This window comes from Xenopus laevis, chromosome 3L (genome assembly GCF_017654675.1).
Source record: "Xenopus laevis strain J_2021 chromosome 3L, Xenopus_laevis_v10.1, whole genome shotgun sequence".
Taxonomy (NCBI): domain Eukaryota; kingdom Metazoa; phylum Chordata; class Amphibia; order Anura; family Pipidae; genus Xenopus; species Xenopus laevis.
The window spans coordinates 15,178,088-15,201,804 of NC_054375.1; the positions used below are offsets into that span (position 1 = coordinate 15,178,088).

General features: G+C 40.3%; 1 long non-coding RNA gene across 1 annotated transcript; it reads left to right on the plus strand.

Annotated features, from left to right (window-relative positions):
• Positions 1 to 1,021: 1,021 nt before the first annotated feature.
• LOC121401384 lies at positions 1,022 to 23,287 on the plus strand. Its single transcript, XR_005966193.1, has 2 exons — positions 1,022 to 1,258; positions 20,818 to 23,287. It is a non-coding gene; the product is annotated as an uncharacterized LOC121401384 (long non-coding RNA).
• Positions 23,288 to 23,717: the final 430 nt, after the last annotated feature.

The following is a 23,717-nucleotide window of genomic DNA, read 5'->3' on the forward strand; positions in this document are numbered from 1 at the left end:
TTCCTCTCCCAGTGTTGGTTGAAGGTCAGTCAGAATTTGAGATCCAAGAGCTCCTCGATTCTCGCCTTGTGCGTGGTAAGCTCCAGTATCTAGTTAAATGGAAGGGCTATGGCCCTGAGGAGAACTCTTGGGTCTCAGTTAGTGACATCAGGGCTGACCGTCTCAGGAGACAGTTTAATCAAAAATTTCCTGGGAGACCTGGGGGTCCTAGATGGGGGGTAATGTAGTGAATATCACTTACCCTGGTGGTCCAGTGGTGCAGCGGGGATGCCCGCCGCGCCATTGGCGGGGACGCCCGCCATGCTGCTCCGTGTCCGGCATCATCTTGGATGCCTAGGATGCGAGTGCGCCCCTCCACGTCAGTTAAAGTCGCAGGCACGCTGACGTGATGACGCCAGCGCGCAAAGGAGCCAAATTTGAATTGTATAAAAATCTCATTAGGGCTGTGAGACCTTGCTTGTGATAGGATCTTGTTCCTGGTGCTTTGTTTGCGATTCTGATTTCTGATTCTGACCCCTGCCTGGCTTTACGATTATCCTGACTTCTATATCCGACCCTTGCCTGAATATCGACTATCTTTCTGCTGAACCCTCCTGTCTGATTGATTACCTGTTTTTGACCTTGGCTTGCCTAATTACGATTGACTTCCGCCTGCCCCGACCCCGCCTGTACTGATTACGATTCTGTTTCCTGTTTTGTACCATGACCCTCGGCCCAAAAGACTCTGCTACCTGCGATGCCCCTCTACTAGCCAGAACATCTTGCCTTGTACCCCTCGTTAAGTCCAGGTGGCATCCAAGTAAGCGGAGGGCTCTGCCCAAAGCCCAACGGTGGTCACACTACTGGTGAAGCCGAGCCGAGACCAGGGCACCTGGCACCTGTTCTGGTATTGGGTGCCGGCCGTGACAGTTATTTAATATGAAAGCTGTTGTTCAGGGAACTTACATGCAGCCCTGATTATCATAACAAAGGTGTGACTACTAAGGCCTATGACTGCTGTGGGGACCATAAAACTTGTATGCGAGAAAACTTGCTCAACAGGATGCAGGCAAGTTGGGGGTTTATCACAGCATCTAGGCAGTTGGGAGGGTTTCTGTGGGGGCAGGTGAGAACCCAGCATAAAAGAACACTGGACAAATGTGAAAGGAGCTGGGCAGCTGAGAGGAGGCAGATAGAGAGCTGGAGAGCGTGGGACAAGACAACATGTGAGGAATGAAGACCAGAGGAGAAGGCTGAACTCTATTCCCCTAACTTTTTGGTAACAACAATGTAGACTTGTGTAATTTTTAACTGTAAATATTGTAATTATTGTTTAGTCTAAGTGTAATCATTTATGTATAATAATCAATTGATTTATTTTACAATATATCACTTTACTATACGCTCATTGGTGTGGATTCATTGTGGTAATGAATAGTAAGTGGGTTGAGGTATATTATTAATATTATGATATATTATTATTAATGTTGATATATACTATAGAAACTTACAATAGTATTGTTTTTCTTAAACATGAGGGTTTTAAGTCAACACTCCCTCAAACACTTTCAAAGGTTACTTAAAGTTTTTGTGTTTTGTTAATATACTTAGCTTATTTAATTTTGAAAATAATGCTACTGGAAAATATATATGTACATAAATCATACGATGGGAATGCTGCAAGGTTCGGCTGTAATTATCTTACTTTATTTTACTCATGCCTAGATTTTTATGTGGCTCTCAGGGCATCTGGTTGCGATTACTTGATATTAGAAACTATACTCAGGGACTCTACAGCTTGGGTAGCTAAATGGACTACGGCCCAACTACAGTATGGTTCAAATAATTTCCATTAATGCTAAAGGGTTAAAAATCATCTCCAAACGGAATTTAGTCCTTAAAGAAATTAGAGCCTTGAATGCAGACATTGCATTTATTTAGGAAACGCACTTCCAGAAAGATAAACCATCTAAATTGCAATCTAGATTTTATCCAGTGGCATATTACGCTAATAGCTCTTCCAAGTCTGCTGGCATAGCAATACTTATTCACAAAGATTGTCCTTTAGTGGTTCATATCAGGTCATTGGAGGTGATTTCAAGTTAGCATTTTCACAGATAAGGGATCATACTCATCCCTCTATGGACAGACCAGCACATAGACTCTCAAAGGATTTCAGGATGCTAGTAATGCAATTTGACTTTTATGACAGTTGGAGAATTAACCCCCCGAGGGACTCTCAATACACATTTTATACAACGGTCCATAAGATAAATACTCTCATCGATTATTTCTTTATATCGCAACCATGTCCTCATTTATCTTACACTAGTGAAATACTTCCAATTACATGGTCTGACCATTCCCCTATAACTTTAAATTTAGATTTGGCCAAACTTCCCCCTAGAGAACCTCATTGGCGTCTTAACGAAACAATATTACCCGATCCTGAAACTTTCCAGCACATCGAACAAGCTTTGAAAGAGTACTTTAAACTAAATGATGGATTTGTTCAATCTCTTTTAACATCATGGGAAGCCCATAAGGCAACCATTAGGGGACAAATAATAGCAATAACTAGTAATAAGAAACGACATATGCGTTTGAGGTATGACGCACTTAGTACTCAAATCTCTGACCTTGAATCACAATACTATAGAAATAGATCAGAGTACCATTTAGTTCAATTATTAGAGGCTAGAAAACAGCTTTCAACACTCAAACATGCAGCTACAGAGAAAGCTATCCTGTGGACTAAACAAAAGTATTATGAGCAAAGGGATAAGCAGCATATGCTCTTTGTAAGAAAACTTAAGGAACAAAGGAATCAATCTAGAATAACAGCGATAAACACTCCATCAGGAAATTCAATTTACAACCAAGAATAGATAGGAGACACCTTTAATAAGTACTATACCCAATTGTACAATATCCCTACCACTAGTGTCGCAGAGCAGCGGGACTTATTGGCCGATTTTTTTTACGCAAGCAAACCTACCTAAGTTATCCCAGGAAGATGTTTCAAAATTGAATGAGCCTATTACATCAGAGGGATTAGTATTCACTTTAAAAAAATTTATATGCCTAATGGCAAAGCTCCAGGACCGGACAGGTTTCCATATAAATATTATGAGATATATTCGCACATTCTCACCCCTTATCTGGTGAAACGGTTTAATTAATTTCATGATGGATCTTTGAATTCACCTACTTTTTTAGGTTCCTTTCTCACCCTTATACCTAAAGAAGGGAAAGACCCTATTCAGTGCGCCAATTATAGACCAATTGCATTATTGAACTCAGACCTCAAACTGTTTTCCAAAATTTTAGCAAACAGATTAGCACCCATTCTCTCTAAGATGATAAATGGAGATCAGGTTGGCTTTATTCATGGGAGACAGGCTGGAGATAATGCAAGGCGGACAATAGATCTGATTGAGATATTAAACAGAAACAAAACACCAGCAGTTCTCTTGAGCCTTGATGCAGAGAATGCCTTTGATCACCTAAGCTGGCTGTATCTGTTCTCCCTGCTAAAACATTTGAATTTTTCGGACCCATACTTGGAGGCACTGCAGAGTTTATATAGCAAACCAATGACTAGGTTGAAACTACCAGGCCAAATGTCTAAGTATATTCATATTAAGAATGGGAGCAGACAAGGCTGCCCATTATCCCCTCTCCTTTATGCATTAAGTATTGAGCCCTTAGCAGCTATAATTAGAAACTCACTTGATATCTTCGGGGTCACAATGCATACTGCAACGTATAAGATCTCACTTTTTGCGGATGATGTTTTACTAACAGTAACCAAACCATTCGTTTCCCTCCTAAATCTGCATAAAGTCCTTAATACTTATGCAAGCTATCTAACTACAAAAAGAATCTTAGCAAAACGGAGGCTCTCCCTCTGCACATCTCACAACCTCTGATGCAACAACTCCAGAGCTCCTTTCAATACAGGTGGCAAAAAAAATTGATATCATACTTGGGGATGAAAATAAGTTCAACGTACTCAGATTTATATAAATGTAATTATATCCCTATGAAACAAAAGGTAAAGAGTATGGTACTACATGGGGTAAAACATTCCATCTCCTGGTTTGGTAGAGGTTCAGCAATAAAGATGTCTATTTTGCCAAAGTTTTTATATCTTTTCAAGACTCTGCCAATACCAGTACCTTTTAAGGTTCTTAAAGAAATCTAAACAATGTGTCATGATTTTATTTGGTCCAACTGTAGACATAGAATCACTAAGAAAGTTTTAACTCTACCACTGAGGCAGGGAGGACTGGGTGTCCCTTCCTTCAGAAGGTACTATGAAGCTGCCCACCTCAGACAAGTACTGGCGTGGTCTGGCTGGCAGCCCACTACTAAATGGGGTCTTATAGAGAATGATATGTCTGCTTATGGTCATTTGAACTACTGGGTATGGCTGAAGCCCCATTCCTTAAGAGATACCGCCAGTTTACTACCATCAACCCAACATACACTCTCCATATGGTATACTCTTAAAAAAACACACAATTTAAGTTCAATTAAACCACTCAATACGCTATTCCTTAATAACCCTGGATTTCAACCCGGAAGTTTTATTAACAGATTGAGGTGACCTACTAGACTCTTGGATCAAAGAAATTGTTTCATTTATTGACTTAAAGCAAAAGACATCTCAAGCTTCTCTAAAATTATTTGAATATTAACATTTTGTTAAGCCCTTTAGCCCTTTAGGGCAAAATTGACTCCACCTGCACCATTTGAATTATTGGCCAAACCAGGCCTTCCACAGAGAGGTCTTATTTCTAAATTATACCAGTTACTTTCTGAGCCTAAGCAGCAGCCACCTCCTAGGCATCTGTACATGACTAAATGGGACTTATATCTATCCCATCCTCTGACTGATCAAGAATGGATCTCTATATGGGAGAACCAGAAAAAATGGTTACATGTATAAGGCAGAAGGAACATATTTATAAGATTCTTATGTTCTGGTATCACACCCCTACTAAACTACACTCTCTATTTCACAATCACTCACCATTATGTTGGAGGAACTGTGGAGAAACTGGCACTTGCCACATATATTTTGGGATTGTCCAAATATACATCGAGTATGGGTTGATATATCAGAATTGCTGAGTGCATTACTACGGATCCCAATTCCACTGGATCAATGCACTTTTCTGTTAGGTAAACCAATCCCAAAAATAAACAAATCAGCTCATGCATTAGTAAATCAAACTCTTACAGATACACGCCTCTCAATAGCTGCAAAGTGGAAATCACCAGATCCACCTTCCTTAACCAAAATAAAGACAGGTTAATTCTAATAAAGTTTTTGAATCAGGAATAGCTATAATACATAACAAAACTCAACACTTCCTAGACATCTGGACACCCTGGGAATTATTAGATCTAGACAATTGAATTGAATATTTATATTGCTTAATAATTCTTCATCCTTGGGTGAACCTTTCTGGTCCCTATGTTAGATAGCACCAGTTATTTTTCTTTATTTTTATAGAGTTAAGTTGTGTTACTTACTAATAATACCTGTAAGATCTGATTGAATATGAGATATACAGTCACAGAAGAAAAGGAAATGGGATTTGTACTCATCTCATCTACAGTAACTGTGTTGTATTGTGACTTTTTGTTATCGATCTTAGACAGTAAAGTGAGGTTTGGATTTATATAAAACCTGAGGAGACTAGCACTGTAACCTACTTACTGTTTATTGTAAGGTGATGTCAAAAGGAAGTCTTATTCTGTAATTCTTGAATGATTATTTTATTGTAAACCAACTTGTATCTTTTCAATAAAATACAAGTCACAAAAAAACAAAATCAAAACAAGAAGAAATAATAGTAAAAATAATTTGTTGCATTAAGAGAACCTAAAAAGAATAAATACATCATAGATAAGGGTGGATCTGTTGTAGTGATGAATAGGTTAGAATAGATTATTTCAGAGAATGTTCTAGACAATTAGACGATTGTGAAACAAATGAACCTCTACAATGTGACCCCACAGGAGAATATAAATCCATTTTAAAACATAGTTTGATTTTGGTCTGGGTGAAAAAGTTTTTTTAAAAAGATTAACATGATGATATAGTGGCAGGCACCTCTAGAATACCACTTTTTCACATATTGTCACAAGGGTCTTGAGCCCATTATAGGTAGACCCATTATTTTGGGCATTGATGGTTTAAATGAAAGTTTCTCTTGTGTAATGGATACATTATTGCAACCAATAGCAGTGCTTTAATTGTGTTCCAAAAAGTAGAGGGATGGTATATGTGTCAAGCGCAGCATGGTGCAAAAATAATTAGACCATGCCCACAATTGTTGGTCACATCCACTTTTTAACAAGCCTCATCCACCAACATCAGCAGTTATTTTGCTATTTCCATGTTTATTGAAAATGTTTTTTTAAACATTGCAAGAAATATATAGAATCCACTATTCTGTTTTATGCTTTTTGCAAGTAATATATAGTCCAAATTAAAAAGAACGTTTTGACTGAGTCCACAATTGTTAGTCACAATTCCTGATATTAGAAGAGGACATAAGGAATTCTATAAGGAAACAAATGAAATACCTCTAGACAGTCTACAAACTTTAGCCACAACGCTTGATATTAGAAGATACACGTTTTTACCATGAGGAACTGTATTAGAAAACTTAAATTAAAATTAACCTTTAGACTAAGGGGCACATTCATCAAGGGTTGAATATCAAGGGTTAATTAACCCTCAAATTCGACCTTCGAAGTTAAATCCTTTGAATTTGAATATCGAATTTGAAGGATTTAGCGCAAATAGTTTGATCGATCTATCAAAGTAAAAATCATTCGATCGAATGATAAAATCCTTGGAATCAAACGATTTTAATTGATCGATCTAATTGAACAATTTTTCTTCGATCAAAAAAACCTTAGCAAAGTCATGGGGAAGGTCCCCATAGGCTAACATTGTACCTCGGTAGGTTTAAACTACCGAAGTATGTAGTCGAAGTTTTTTTTTAAAGAGACAGTACTTCAACTATCGAATGGTCGAATAGTCGACCGATTTATTATTCAAATCATTCAAATTGAAGTCGAAGGTCGTAGTAGCCTATTCGATGGCCAAAGTACCCAAAAACATACTTCAAAATTCAAAGTTTTTTATATTCTAATCCTTCACTTGAGCTTAGTAAATGTGCCCCTAAGAGTCCATAAACTTTAGTCACAATGCTTGATATTAGAAGATACAGGTTTTAGACTGAGGTATTATACAAGAAATCTTAAATTGAAATTAACCTTTAGACTGAGTCCACAAATGTTAGCCACAATGACTGATATTTGAAGATACAGGGTTTAGACAGAGGAACTGTATTATAAATCTTAAATGAACCTTTAGACTGAGATTGCATAAACTTTAGCCACAATACTTGATATTAGAAGATACGGGTTTTAGGGGGGCATGGCCTGGCGCGGTGATGGATGGTTGCATGAGCACATAGCTCCGTGCAGACTGTGTAGCTTTTAGATGGCGAACTAGGGGGTCGAAGTTTTTTTTTAAAGAGACAGTACTTCGATTATAGAATGGTCAAATAGTCGAACGATTTTTAGTTCGAAGCCTTCGATTCGAAGTCATAGTCGAAGGTTGAAGTAGCCCATTCGATGGTCGAAGTAGCCCAAAAAAAAACGAATTCAAAGTTTTTTACCTTCGAATCCTTCACTCTAAGTTAGTGAATCGTCCCCTAATTGTACAACAAATACGGTTATTCTTTCCAACTCCATTGCAAGAATATGGCTAATACAAAGAACATTGAAGGATTGATTTATTCTTTAAATGTAAACGGTATCAACGGACCAACCAAAAGGTCTCAAATCTTCCACCAATGCATAAAACATAAGGCTAAGATTGTAATGTTGCAGGAATCTCACTTTAAAGAAGTCCCAGTTTTAAACCTAAGACAATATCCTCAAATATACTGTAGTAACAACCCAAGGAAGAAAGCTACCGGGGTTATTACCATGATACATAAAGATCTCCCATTTACATATGTTGACTCTTTTACTGATAAAGAAGGCCATTATTTAATAATAAAGGTTAAATTAGCAGATCAACGCTATATGGTTGCAAACGTATATGTACCAAATACTGGCCAGGTTGCATATTTGAAACAATTCTTGAATATTTTGAACAATTTTAGAGAGGGCCTTATAATCCTAGGGGGAGACTTTAACCTAACTTTGAATCCTTTAATTGACTCTTCCTCTAAAACAATACTATTTCATATAAGGGTTTGAAAGAAATCAAAAAATTGCTCGCAGGGTTGCAAGTAGTTTATATCTGGAAAGTCCTAAACCCAACAAAGAAGGACTTCCCACACTTTTCAAAAGATCATTCAGTTTATTTGAGAATAGACTATATATTTTTCTCACAACATTGGTTACAGTTATTTACAAATGCAGAAATAGGGAGTACTGTCCTATCAGATCACTCTCCGGTACTTACTAAATTCTCAATTCCTGGCACATTAAGGGCGGAGTTTACATGGGGATAAAATGCACTCATCATACACACAGACCAGAGAAAAAACAAATACAGTTGTGGATAGACATTTTTCGTAGCCATTTGATAATATTTTCCACATTATATATATTTATAATATTCATGGTCTACATATATCCCTGCATAATGTCAGGGTTTATAGTCTGTTATTGCTTTTATGTCTTTTATGCATTTGTGTATTTATATTTGGCACTGTAACTTTAAACGGACCTTGGGTCCATTCAGTTAGGGGAGTACAAAGATGGCCACCGAATAATTACTAAGGCCTGTACCCTTTGACCTCTACTTCGACCTTTATTTAAATCATTATAATGGAGTTCTAATTGATGCATATGAGTAAAGTTTCTTGGATTGGGTGGGTAGATAATTGATGTGATGATCTGATTGGTTCACTTTTGTTTAAATATTTGAGGCATGGCACTAGGAGTTTAGCCTATGATTAAGTGTTTGTAACATGAAACACGTCAGGCTGTGGACACAATAAACTTTCTTCACTCTGAACTATCTGCCTGGTGGAAGTTTGCCTTATTGCGTGCCTGCTACATATTGGTTTTCTTGGTATTATTCCGCCCCCCATGCTGAGGGCTCAGGGTCGTGCACCTCGGTCACTTCCCTTATGTGGTGAGTAACCTTTATACTCTTTGGAGACCCTAACACCACAGTTGTGGATAGAGTCAATACTTCATGATAACAATACTGTAGAAACCTCATCTATGCAAAACTATGCAAAACTTTAAAATGTGTTCTCCGAGGCAGATTAATATCCATGGGGAGTCACCTAAAGAAAGATAAAGAAAAATAAATAGTTATCTTATTAAGAGAGCCAAACTGGAACAATCTCATTAAGAGAATATAGCTCAAAAAACATTGCTAACTCCGGAAAGTAAAAGATTACAACAAAAAGCCTATATGAGGATGAAACAAAGATCATATGAGCTAGGAGATAAGTGTAATAAGTTTTTCTCTAGGAAACTTAAAAAATGACAACCACAAACAGATTATGTCGATCAAGGATGAGAAAAGTGTAACACGCCACAACACCAAAGTGTCAGACTTACCGAACCGGAAGGGACCACGGATGATGAGGAAGATGACCCTTACAGCTCCTCTACCAATACACCCTCAACTGGGAACAGAGGGAGATCAGTGAAGGTGTAGTATGGGAGCCTGAGATTCCTGGCAGGATGCGCCGGTCTGTGGAGGAGCAGGTCTTGTGTCTGTAGAGGTATAGGAAGATGCAGGTTTAATTGCAGGAGTAGCTAAGAGTAGGGAGGATGCCACAGGAACTAGTGTGGCAATCACCTTAGCGTCAACTGCAGGAAAATACTGAAGTGTAGTTGGCAGATATGACGGTCAGCACAGATGACACAATAACTGCTTCACTAGACTCACTGATTGAGCAGACGGCATCACGTTGATGGAAATATCCACAGGAAGAGTGTTCCCAGGGTGAAAGCTGGAGCATAGTCGAGTAGAACAAAACTGGGTCGGCAGTGGTGATCAAAGTTCAGACATTAAACAGGAGTCAAGGCAAGAAGGCGTAATCGATAACAGACAAAAGTTCGGCACCAGGAGAACAAGTACAAGCAGGGTTCCAAGGGTTAATACAGCAGCATAGTCAAAAGGAAAGCAGAGTTGGCAGCAGGAGATCAAATATCAAGCAGGGTTCAAAGGGTTAAAACAGAAGCGTAGTCAAAGGCAAGCAGGTTTGGCAACAGGAGTTCAGATATCAAGCAAGGTTCCAAGGGTTAAGCAGGAGCGTAGTCAAACATGCAGAAACAGGGTCGAAACCAAGTTCATAAAAAATCAGAGTAACTTACTCAATTCAGCTAGGAAAATGATGTCCGAGCACTGGGAGAAACTGCGTCAATACGCTGTGTCCAGCGAATCTCCTGCGCCAGCGTCACAGCACACACGTTGTGACCTCACTGGAACGCATCATTGGAACGCATCGCGCCGAAGAGCCGCATCTCCCTGAAGACTTGGTAAGTATCTGACATTGCCCCCCCCTTAGGAACGGCCTCTGGATGTTTACCTGAGAAGGCTTGTTTGGATACTTCTGATGAAAACTCTTCAAAAGATCAGTAGCATGAACATTAACAGTAGGTTCCCAGGAGTTTTCTTCAGGACCATACCCTTTCCACTTGATAAGATATTGAAGCTTCTTGTTCCTGATCCTAGAATCCAGAATTGATTCCACCTCATATTCCTCATGATCGGAGACAATAATGGGATCAGGAACTAGAGACCTCCAACCCACAAACTGATTCGAGACCACTGGTTTCAGAAGTGCCGTTTGAAAAACTGGATGAACCCATAAGGATTTTGGAAGTAGAAGCTTAAAAGCAACAGAATTGATCTTCCGTAGGATCTTAAAGGGTCCAATAAAACATTGCGCCAATTTCTTCATAGGACAATTAAGTCTTAAAGTGGTTGTTCACCTTCAATGTACAAATCTTATGAAACCACTAACAATGCTCTCAAAATCATTTTCCATAACAAAAAGTAAAAATGCCATTGTAAAAGCTCATTTTTATACCTATTAACTCAGTCCTTCTCCTGTCTCTCTGACCAGTTTTCTGAAGTGATGGGAGTGGCCTACACACCAGACACACCAAGAACTTCCTATATGATGACATCATCATGCCCAGGCTTTGCCCTTACTTGTTTCCTATTGGATGTTGATACTGCCCTCCTCCTAATAATTTATTGGGTGCTTGTGAACTGTAATCAGTCACATAATTTGAATGGTCATTGGGTGATTACTCAATTGTAATGGCAGAGGTTAACAGATGCAGCACAAAAACAAATCTGCCTTGCAACAAACAATCACACAGCCATGCAGACAAATACCGCAGAAAAGGAAGGAGCAACATTGTTCTCCCAATTCTGGCACTCTCCTTCTGAACTAGGCTATAACTGAATGGAGAGCCAAAGGGGTGCAACCTTTTCTGGGAATAAATACTGGTTTTTCTATATTTTTATCTTTTAATACCTTTGGCATTAAGCATAATTGTACAAAATTGCAACAAAACCAGCACTGACTTGCTTAGAAACGTATGTAACTTACACATCTAGCAGGGACAGTAGGGTTGCCACCTCACCCTTTTAAAACCAAACACATATGAAATCCACAGCCTGCATGGCTAATTATCAACTCACTTAGATGCTGCAGACTGAACTGATTTCTGTGCAGCCATCTATCATGCATCTAAATGAATTGCTAATTAGCCATGCAGGCTGTGGATTTCATATGTGTTTGGTTTTAAAGGGGTGAGGTGGCAGCCCTAAGTGACAGGCAGAGCAGTGTTGAGGGCAGATAGGTTTTTTGAACATTTTGTGCGCTCTCTTGGGGGGTGGTAATTTACCTAGGAAAACTATACCTTTTTTAAGTGTTTAAGTGTTCCACTTATCGAACAAGATTTACAGCTCTAAATACCAAAAAATGAAAAAGTTATATTTTTCATGATATAGGGATCTATACCAGAAAAATATTTTACTTTATGCACAAAAATTCAACTCATTTTTAAAGCCTCAAGCTCATACAAATAGTCCCGGAAGTCATGTCAGCTGCTGAATAATGATTTTTTATGAGGTAAATACACAAAATAATACATGGACCCCCCCCAAATAATATATTTCTGGAACATACAAGTGTCATCTCCCATAGTATCCATTATAATCCAATAATTAATTATTTTTTAAAATGATTCCTTTTTTCTCTGTAATAATAAAACAGTAGCTTGTACTTGATCCAAACTAAGATATAATTAATCCTTATTGGGAGCAAAACCAGCCTATTGGGGTTATTTCATGTTTATATGATTTTCTAGTAAAACTCCAGGTCCCAAGCACCTCACCCCCCCATCTGCACAGTTGAAGTCTCTGCTGCACACAGCCCACATTCCCCCTCCCTCTCACAAACCTGTAACAGTTTCTCTTCAGTACCTGAATACTGCTCTAATTTCCCAGCACAGCCTAGCACAGGAAGCAGTGGCAGATTGACAGCAGACATAGCCAATAGGAGTTAAGTTAGCTGCCAGTACAATGTGTGATGTCATATAAGGAAGAGGAAGTGAACACTGTAGTGTTTTTGGGGGTCAGTGACCCCCTCCCAGCACAGGGTCTGTGTGGAACTGAAGGATTAGTACAGGGACACTTCTGAGGTGAATATCTCTTGAACTGTACTTTTTCTGTTAACTATTTCTATGGAAAAGTTTGTTCTATTCATGTGAACTGTTAGATTTGTCAATTTGTTACAAAGGTGAACAACCCCTTTAAATTAACAGTTGAAAGCCAAACCTTGTCACCAACTTTAAACTCTGGATCAGGAGCTCTCTTCTTATCAGAAAAGTACTTGAAGTTCAATTGGGCCTTCCGTAAATTCTGACGCAAAGTTACGATGTTTGATGTCAAAAACTCAAGTCTCTCTTGAGCTAAAGGAACCAACACCATCTGAGGAATACCTGGAATCATTGTTTAGTGAAACCCAAGATTGACAAAAAAAGGAGTCTGTTTAGTGCAAGAATGAACAGAGTTATTGTAAGCAAATTCCGCCATTGGAAGAAGAGAGGCCCAATTGTCTTGTAGAAAAGACAAAAAACACCTCAAGTATTGTTCTAATGTTTGATTCATCCTTTTCCATCTGTACTCCTCTATCTGAGACAATGTTTTCCGGAAGACCATGCAGACAAACAATCTCCTTAATGAATATCTTAGCCAGTCCAGGGGCCGAAGGAATGCCACAAAGAGGAATAAAGTGGGACATCTTCATGAGCCTTTCCACTACAACAAAAATAGTAGAGAATCCTTCAGAACAAAGAAGATCCGTAATAAAATCCATTGAAATGGAGCCCCAGGGACGATCTGGTACTAGTAATGGATGAAGGAGACCTGAAGGTTTAGAAGTGGCTCCTTTGCATCTGGTACAAATTTTACAAAAGCGAACGAACTTCACACAATCCCCTCCTAATGTAGGCCACAAAAAATTATGACGAGCCAAATTGAGTCTTTCCAAACCCTGAATGTCCTGCAAGTGGAACATCATGAGCATACCCCAAAGCCTCCAACCTGAGATTTGAGGGAACAAAAAGTCTATTCCTGAAGTAATAAAGGCCCTCTTGAGCTCTTAACACAGGGTTACTAGGAATAGATTCCGGAGTACAGAGTTCTTTCACATTTTGAAGAAAGGAGGGTTGAAGAAGTAAAAAAAATTTGGTTGAAGAACAGGATCTGCTCCAGAAGACCGAAAAGGATCCAAAGAAAACATCCGAGATAAAGCATCGGCCTTGACATTCTTAGAACCAGGCCGATAAGTTATGTGAAGCTGAAAACGTGAAAAAAAAGTGCCCAACGAGCCTGTCTGGGTCTGAGTCTTTTGGCAGAGCGCAGATATTCTAAATTCTTATGGTCAGTAAGAACCAGAATTGGATGTGCAGCACCTTCCAAAAGGTGCCTCCACTCTTCTAGAGCCCATTTAATAGATAACAACTCTCTGTCCGCAACATCATAGTTCCGTTCCGACCCAGATAATTTCCTGGAAAAGAATGCCACTGGATGTATTAAGCCTGGAGGAACAGAACGCTGAGAAAGGACAGCTCCGAAAGCAACTTCAGAAGCGTCAACCTCAAGGATAAAGGGCAGAGATGGTTCCGGATGAGTGAGAACAGGGGCCGTGGTAAAAGCTTTTTTCAGTTGATCAAAAGCTAACTGAGCTGAAATGGACCATTGAAACTTGACTTTTTGTTTAGTGAGATCCGTAAGTGGTTTAATGATGCCAGAAAAATTATGTATTAATTTACGGTAAAAATTGGAGAACCCAATGAACCTTTGAACCGCCTTACGATCATTGGGAGTTGGCCAGTCCAGGATAGCCAAAACTTTCTTTGCATCCATAACGATGCCATTAGTAGAAATGACAAACCCCAAGAATTTGATTTGATCTTTTTCGAATTCACATTTCTCCGTTTTGACTACTAAACTATGCAAGTGTAAACGAGAAAACACCTCCCGCATGTGTCTACGGTGTTCTTCGAGAGATGTTGAATAGACCAATTTGTTGTCTAAATATGCCACAAAAAAGTTATCAAGAATGTCCCGAAAAATGTCATTAATAAAATGTTGAAAAGTTGCTGGTGCGTTACACAAACCAAATGGCATGACGAGGTACTCATAGTGCCCGTATCGTGTGTGAAAGGCAGTCTTCCATCCGTCGCCCTCTCTTACTCTAATCAAATTATAAGCTCCTTTCAGATCAAGCTTAGAAAAAATGGTTGCTGAACGCAGTCTCTGAAAAAGTTCATGAATTAAAGGAAGAGGGTACCTGTTCTTGATTGTCACCTTATTCACGGTAATCGATACAAGGTAGCAATGAATGATCCTTCTTTTCCACAAAGAAAATTCCTGCTCCTGCTGGAGACGTGGAGGATCTAATAAAGCCTTTCCTAAGGTTCTCATCAATGTAATCTTGTAGAACCTTCAGTTCGGGTTCAGAAAGAGGAAAAATACGACTAAATGGAATAGGCGAGCCAGGAAGCAAGTCAATAGGACAGTCGTATGCCCTGTGTGGTGGAAGATTGTCTGCAAGTCAATCAAGAAGCTCATTGTAAATGGTTGGAACAGAGGATAACAAATCTTGATTCCTTTCAGAAATGCAAACCAGGGCTTGACGAAGGGCAGGCGACTCTCTTTGCACACAATTCCTAAGACAAAACGATGAAGACAAGGATAACTTCCCTGAAACCCAGTCAATAAATGGATTATGGACCTTTAACCACGGTAACCCAATAATAATTGGAAAAAGAGGTGAAGGAACCACATCGAAACGTATAATTTCATGATGAGACTTGTTTATTGAATCATTTAAAAGTTCAGTCTCGATTGAAACAGGTCCAGAACTCAAAGGTGAACCATCCGCCATTGTAATCAACATTGGTTGTAACTTCAGGCATAAGGGAATGCTATGGATTCGAGCAAAAGTAGAGTCAATGAAACAACTACTGGCCCCAGAGTCAATGATTGCTGTCACTTGCACCCGTATTCTTCCCCATTATAATGAGAGCAAAAGAGAGATATGGGCATTTTTTAACTGCAATCGTATTCCCAACCCAGCCCCACAGGAAGTAGGATTACCATCAGGGCGGAGAGGACATCTCCGCAGGAGGTGACCAGCAGCACTGCAATAAAGACAAAGATTTAAGCGCCTCCTCCAGTCTTTCCTCAGGACTCAGGCCAGGACGAGTTAGACCAAGTTGCATTGGCTCAGGTTCAGTGGTAGGAACGGATGAGGCACACGGAATGGGCACTCTAGGGACCACCCAAGAGACTGGAACTGAAGATCTCTCCGTACGCCTTTCTCATAACCATCTGTCAATCTGGAAGGTAAGCTGAATAAGCTCGTCCAAAGGAATAGGAACTCCCACTCTGGCCAATTCATCCTTTAGCTGATTTGATAGCCCAACTCGGTAATGATGTCTGAGAGTGGACTCATTCCAGCTTGTATCAACAGCCCACCTCCGAAATTCTGCAGCATAATCTTCCACAGGGCGTTTCCCTTGCGTGAGAGAGTGTAAAGCACCTTCTGCAGTTTCTGGGCACTGCGGGTCATCATATAAGGATGCCATGGCTGCAAAAAAAGTCTCAACATCCTTCAGAAGGGGACTATTAAATTCCAAAAGGCGGTAAGCCCAAGTTTGAGGTTCGCCTTAAAGAAATAAAATAACAGTTCCCACTTTTTCACCAGCATAAGTCTTGGGCTTCATAGAGAACAGTAACCTACAGCTGTTCCAAAAAGATAAAAACTGCTTGTGATCCCCGGCAAATTTCTCTGGTAAATGAATCTTTGGTTTAAGATGTCCAGAAGAGGATGCAGACGAGGAATCAGCGTCATCAGCAAGGAGATCAGTTAAACGGGCTTGAATGCTTTGATAGCTGCCTTGCAAATCTTGGACAGCAAGCATCAAAGCAGCCATTTGCTGGAACAAAGTCTCTAAGATACTAGCTTCCTCCAGTGGTTCCTGTTGATAGGGCTCCGACATACTGTCAGACTTACCAATACACCCTCAACTGGGAACAGAGAGAGATCAGTGAAGGTGTAGTATGGGAGCCTGAGATTCCTGGCAGGATGCGCTGGTCTGTGGAGGAGCAGGTCTTGTGTCTGTAGAGGTATAGGAAGACACAGGATTAATTGCAGAAGTAGCTAAGAGTAGGGAGGACGTCACAGGAACTAGTGCGGCAATCACCTTAGCGTCAACTGCAGGAAAATACTGAAGTGTAGTCGGCAGATATGACGGTCAGCACAGATGACACAATACTGTATATACTCGAGTATAAGCCGACCCGAGTATAAGCCGAGGTACCTAATTTTACCTACAAAAACTTGTAAAACTTATTGACTCGAGCATAAGCCTAGTGGGGAGAAATACATTTTAGGACATCTTCAGCAGAACACACGCTCCTGCATGCACCTTGCTAGGGAAGAACTTGCCTCTTACTTACTGATCTGAAGAGGCTGCAGTCACAGCTCTGTGCTGCCCACACTTGCTGTTGTAAAGGTATACATATATTACATACATAGATATATACATACATACATTACATACACATACATATACATACATTACATACACATACATACAAACATACAGCAAGGGTCAGACCAGTGCTGCACCATACTAGCCACACTAGCGTTTCCCGGTATTCTGTTGGCTTCCTCCCTCTCCTTCACTATCCCACCCCTAAGGGTTCTGGTGTAAGTGAGGGCGCTGCTGCTGCTGCTATGGACTGGGCTTTGGACTGCCTGTGCAAGTGAGAGTGCCAGCCTCCTATGGACAGGAGTGTGAGCGGGCACACTGTGCTGGTGTGTGACAGAGGAACCTAGGTGCACAAGGTCAGTGCTTCCCCTTTAGTGCTCCTTAACACACAGCTGCTGGCGCACCACTTTTCTAGCAGTGCTCCAGCCTGCCCCTCTTTTCTGTCACCCCAAGCCCCGCACCACCCGAGTGGGACACGAGAAAGCAGCAAGTACGTGAAAATGCGCCAGGATAACAAAACCTTTACAAGTCACACTTACCAGACGCTAGGAGTCAGGAGCAGATTTGTAGCTCCTGGATCTGTTCAGCTCCAGGCAGGTACCAAACTCGTCTGCCCAGCAGCAACAGTGGGAGCCCTTTAGGATCACCCCTGTGGTGCGGTCCTGAGGGGGTGCAGACACGGAAAATACCAGTCCAGATTGCGCTCCATCGTAATAGCCTCGCGTAATAGAATGTGCATGTGTGGACAGCATTACTATCTGCTTCCTGCCGTCAACATAGAATTTTTAGTGCAGGTGCAGTGCAGCCAATCGCCAGCGGGAATGCATAGCAGGGTCCTCAGCAGCCTCGAATCCAAACAAAGGTACTGGCAGCAGGCAGCAGGCAGCAGGCAGCAGGCAGCAGGCAGCTAACTATAGGCGGAAGCCCATTGACTTGACTTATAAGCCGAGGTAGACTTTTCCAGCACATTTTGGGTGCTGCAAAACTCGGCTTATACTCGAGTATATATGGTAACTGCTTCACTAGACTCAGTGGTTTGAGCAGACGGCATCATGTTGATGGAAATATCCACAGGAAGAGGGTTTGTCAATACGCTGCGTCCAGCGAATCTCCTGCGCCAGCATCACGGTGTACACGTTGTGACGTCACTGGAATGCATCGTTGGAACGCATTGTGCCGAAGAGCCACATCTCCCTGAAGACTTGGTAAGTATCTGACACAAAGGCACAGCAGAAACATTCCAGAAATATTATCAGACATTGTATAAATTGCATTCAAAAGCCCTCAATAAGCCTACATTAGATAAAATGTAAGCTTTCATCTCAGAATCAGGTATAAACAAGTTGCCCTCGGAAATTAGTAAGGAACTTAAGGCCCCCTTTACTTTGAAGGAAATAGCTGACTGTATTGACTCTTTACCTCCGGGGAAGAGCCCTGGTCCAGATGGCTACACAGCTTTATTTTACAAAGTATTTAAGAAAGAGATAACCCCATTGATATTAGAATATTTTAATGAGATAGCAAATGGCAGCAAATATTACCCACAAGACCAAGAAGCTCACATAACGATCATACCCAACCCCGAGTAGGATCCCAAGCTCTGCCCGAGCTACAGACCTCTTTCCCTAATTAACATAGACATGAAACTGTATGCAAAGATATTAAGCAATAGAATAAAAACGTACTTAGCGACCAAGCAGGGTTTGTACCAAAAAGAGAAGGGAAAGATAATACATCTAAACTTATTTCATTAATTGAATATGCTAAACAACTAAAGATACCTTCCATTATACTTACCACCGATGCCGAAAAAGCTTTTTATAGAGTGTCGTGGCCCTTTCTTGAAAAACTTTAATAGGCTTTGGTCCCAATCTAATACAGAGAATAATGGCCCTTTACGATGAACCTACGGCGAGAATCAGAGTCAATGGAATACTTTCACCCAAAGTACAAATTTACAATGGTAGTTGTCAGGGATACCAACTATTGCCGATTCTTTTTATTCTAATAATGGAAGTTCTACTTTCTCATATAAGAAATGATCCAGACATATCAGGACTTACAGTAAAGGGTAAAAAAAATTAATGCATCACATTTGCAGATGACCTCTTACTGTGCATCACCAACCCTGTTATCTCGCTCCCAAAAATAATTTCACTGATTCACTGGAGAGTTCTCAAACTTTAAGGTGAATTATTCTAAATTGGAGATTCTAAATATAAACATTCCGTATAATAAAGCCACCAAAATCCAAAAAACTTCTCGTTCAAATGGGCAAACCCTACAATCAAATATTTGGAGTTAAAATAAGGGCTGACCTCACTAAATTATACCTAAACAATTACTTACCCCTCTTAGAATCCTTTCAGAAACTGGGAGAAAGCACAACTCTCATCGTTCGGGAGGATAGAAGCTGTCAAAATGACATTGATGCCTAAATTACTGTATTTCCTCCAAGTTGTTCCTATAAGGGTACCCCAGTCTTTTTTCACCTCTGTGAAATTAACAATTTCTAAGTTTGTTTGGGGGAAAAAACCCAGACTGAAACATAACTTACTTGTAGGAATATGCTTAAATCTATGGTTCTTATGCTTTCACCAATAAATCCTTAGATTACATGGTTAATTGCTTGTAACTGCTATTGTAAGGCTAAGAGATACTTCAGGTTATGCCTACTGCACAATATTATTAAAAGCTGCATACCGTTACATGCTTTACTGGAATGTATGTAACCAGGGATGGGCGAATTTGACCCGTTTCGCTTCGCCAAAAATTCGCCGCCGGCGAAATGTCGCAGACGCCCATGAAAGTCTATGGGCGTCAAAAAAATGTTGTCGCGCGGCGAAACTGTTTTGACGCACGTCTTTTTTTTTGACGCACGCTGCCATACGAGTCTATGGGCGTCATTTTTTCGGCGAAACGAGGCGAAAAAATTCGCCCATCCCTATATGTAACCACATCTGTTGCACTTGAGTTATTTCTGTAACTGTGTCTCTCCTAATGTAATGTAACACATGCTCTATTCCTGTTCTTTTGCTATATGCTGTTTGTCTCTCCTTATACGCTGTTCCAGGGGCGTACAAAAGGGTATAAAAACTAGCTTCACATAATAATAAATCAGACAGGTTCTGCATCATATCTTGTGTGGTTTATTACTTGTCTCCTGGAGATCTCTAGATCCTAAATGAGGGGCTCCAAGGGTATGGCAGGTGAAGGGTGGTCAAGGACCTTGCCTCTACAGTATTTGTACCAGAAAGTGGGGTGCTTCAGTTCATCGGGTGAGTAATTTTCCTTGTTGAAAGTCTCCCCGTGTCTTTTGCACCGCCAAGTAAATTGACAATCATACTACTAGGTAGTCTCACAGTGGCTTGTCCCATTATGATAAAGGATCAGGAGTGTCTGTGTGGTTGCTAGGCTCCACAGCCTCAGGGACAAGGTTGAGGGTTAGGTCCCCTCTCCCGGCTTTGTGCCCGCCTGACAGAAGGTGTCCATGTGACGAGATTGGTCAAAATTTAAAAATTGCTATCCTGCTATCAGTCTTAGTCTTCATAATAAATAATGTATGTTTAAGTTAAGAGAGTTTGGGGAACATGTTAAAGTTAAAGGAACAGTACCATCAAAAAAATGTAAACAAAAAGTGTTAGTTTGGAATGAAATAAAAACACCAAGATAAATTAAACTTTAAAATAGTGAAGCTTTTTTTGAAAAATAACTTACAGTAACTCCACTTCCTGTCCTCTACAGAAAAGGCGATAGGGTGACGACAATCCATTGTGCAGCACTCAATTTCTTCTCCCATATTCTTCTGACAGCGTGCAGAAGGCAATGTCGGCGAGCTCCCCATTATCTTCCACAGAAGGCGGCCACAGAAGACTTTCCCTACATGCTGCGCCCACCGGACTCACTGCTCCTGCCCCAGTAAGTAGCCCACAGTGGACATGCACCGTAACAGCATGAGCGTCCTGCAGTACAGCCAGCTGCCCAGAACCCAGACCTTTATGAGCGCATCTCCCTCCAGCTATGGGCTACAGCTCCAGACTACAGCAGCACACAGTGTCAATCAGAACTGTCAGGATGACTGAGTTGCTGCAGCCGCTTCATCCGGTGCCCTAGCAGGCGGGCGGAGGAAGCGTGTCTCCGCTCTGTGCCATGCTGCATAATGTGGCAAGGCAGCATGGATTACCAGCAGACATTGATGATGACCTAGAGCCTGAGAGGTATGTTGGGAGACGAGGGAGAACCAACCAGATGGAAGAGGAGTGCGTGAGAGGCTCATCCGTGCTCATCTTATAAATGAAGAACCTGCTGATGGTGATGTACTGGCGTGCCCCTAGCAGTGAATGCTTTTCTGTAACATCTTATGCTGCAAGCAGAAAAATGATGGGATGAGAAACACATTGAACATGTGTATACACATATTCAAGCTAAACCATTATCTCTACTTGTCATTTCAGCTTTCTGACCTCCTATTGTGTTATGTTGTTGTTCACGCGTGTCATACTCTACTTTATAATGGTCAATGTGTCTTTTCAGTCTCACAGACAACTTCCAGAGGTGTAACCATGATTTCACCAGGAATTATAATTAAAACTCTGTACCCCAAAACAATGCACCCAATGATCCCTGTACCCAAAACTCTACAGGTATGCTATGGATGGTATACATATGTGGTAAGCCTGGTGAACTTCTGTAGTAGCTCACCTAACCCAGATCCCCACTGATGTTTGGAAGGCATGAAGGAAGCATGCAGGTAGTTTTAACTGAGCTGATGAATTAAAGATAAGATGCTGGTATTAAGGAACAAAACAGTTGTATTAATGTAATTTCAATTGACACAAGACAAAAGAATTGCATAATAAAACAATCATTTATTAACAAACTTTAAGGACAAGTTAATATTTTATTCCCTGGTCCAGAGGGAGACGAAGCCAAAAACCCAGCCAGTTTTAATTTATGCTGGGAGAAAAAAAAATCCTCCCTGACCCCACTTATGGCGATCGGATGTTTTCCCTGGACAAAATGAGTCCTTAACGTGTTGTCATTGTCAATTATTTACAATCAGAATTAGTCCATGTTTTCAGTCTCTTCACCATTGTCCCCACTTGTGACGATCAGATGTTTTCCCTGGTCCAAACTGAGTCTTTAACGTGTTGTCATTGTCAATCATTTATAAGCAAAATTCGTCCATACTTTCAGCCTCTTCACTACTGTCTTTGCTTATTTCTTGAAAAGTTAACAAAATAACATCTCTTACATTTCTGCTGACCAAACGTTCAACAGTGGGGAGAGAGGGACAGAGAGATGAATTAAGAACATGAGAAGTGGAAGTTACATTAAAGGAAGAACAGAAATTTGGTAGGAAAACTAAATGTTGAGAAATAAAGTGGAGAAAGTTTTTGGACTATTAAACTGACAATTATCCTTAATGGTTTCTCTTTTCTTTAAAGATCCTGTTGGTTTAGATGTCATTATGATGGCTTCAGGAACACTGTGGGAAATCTAAAACATCTGTCATTCTCTTCACCTCTCCAGTGCCGACTACTTCCTTTTTCAAACCTTACATGTATAAAGCATATTACAATTTTGCTGACATGGGAGAGTGAGACATAAAAAAAAAGAGAGGGTTGGAGACAGTAGGAAGAGAATACATGTACTTATCTTCTTCCACCTGAATTGATCTCCAATATGTGCTTCCTTTCCATCTTTCTTCTATCCTAAGTATATGTAGCAAGTAATGTGTTAGATGATAGATGAACTGAGAGAGAGCAGGGGAAATGGAAGTTAGGTCAGAGGAAGCATAGATAATAAATGTACATATCTTTTTCCAGCAGAATTGATGGTCGTCTGGATCTCCAATTCCTTTCATTATATCATATATTACAAGAGAGTGAGAAAGATGTAGGAGGTAAAAGTTACATCAGAGTACAAATGGAAAATAACTGCTTTTGCAGTTGACCCAATGGCTTAGATGTCCTTTAATGTAATGAAGCTATTTTCTTCTGAATCTCGGGTATCCTTGGCAAGTTCACGTTCCACTGCATCATCTGTAAAAACCTCTTGATTTGTGTCTCATTGTGTTCCCAATTCTGGAAATGCTCTATTTATTAAAGGAAGAGAAATGTTAAATTAATAAATCTCCTTGTTATTGCCCGTCCATGTGTAAACAGTTTGTGTATAAGTTTCATTTGTAAATACATAAAAATCTTACCGGCGACATAGTTCCATCGCATTGTATTTCGAGTTTTTCGCCATCGGTCAGACAGGTATAACCAATGCTCTGGAGAAAGATTCCTATATTTTTTCTGGAGGATCACAATTTATTCTTATTGGGAATATTTCCTTTGCAATTACACCGAACAAATCTTCTCTTGAAAGGCCTGCCTCGATCAACACGTTTTGGCATGAACAGGATGTGTGAAGTTATTATTTCCTTTAAAAACAAAGAACATACATTTAAGCGGACAGTTTTATGTGTTACAGAGTGATACAAGCAGCATAGTTGAAGAAGTAAATTAGAGACATAGAGAAAGTAGAAAAGCCACATAACTGGAAGTTTAAAACAGAGAAAAAGAGAAAAATAGAAAGGGGTAAGATGGCAGTGGAGAGATATGACTTACGCTTCCTTCTGTTGGTGTGTTTCTGGA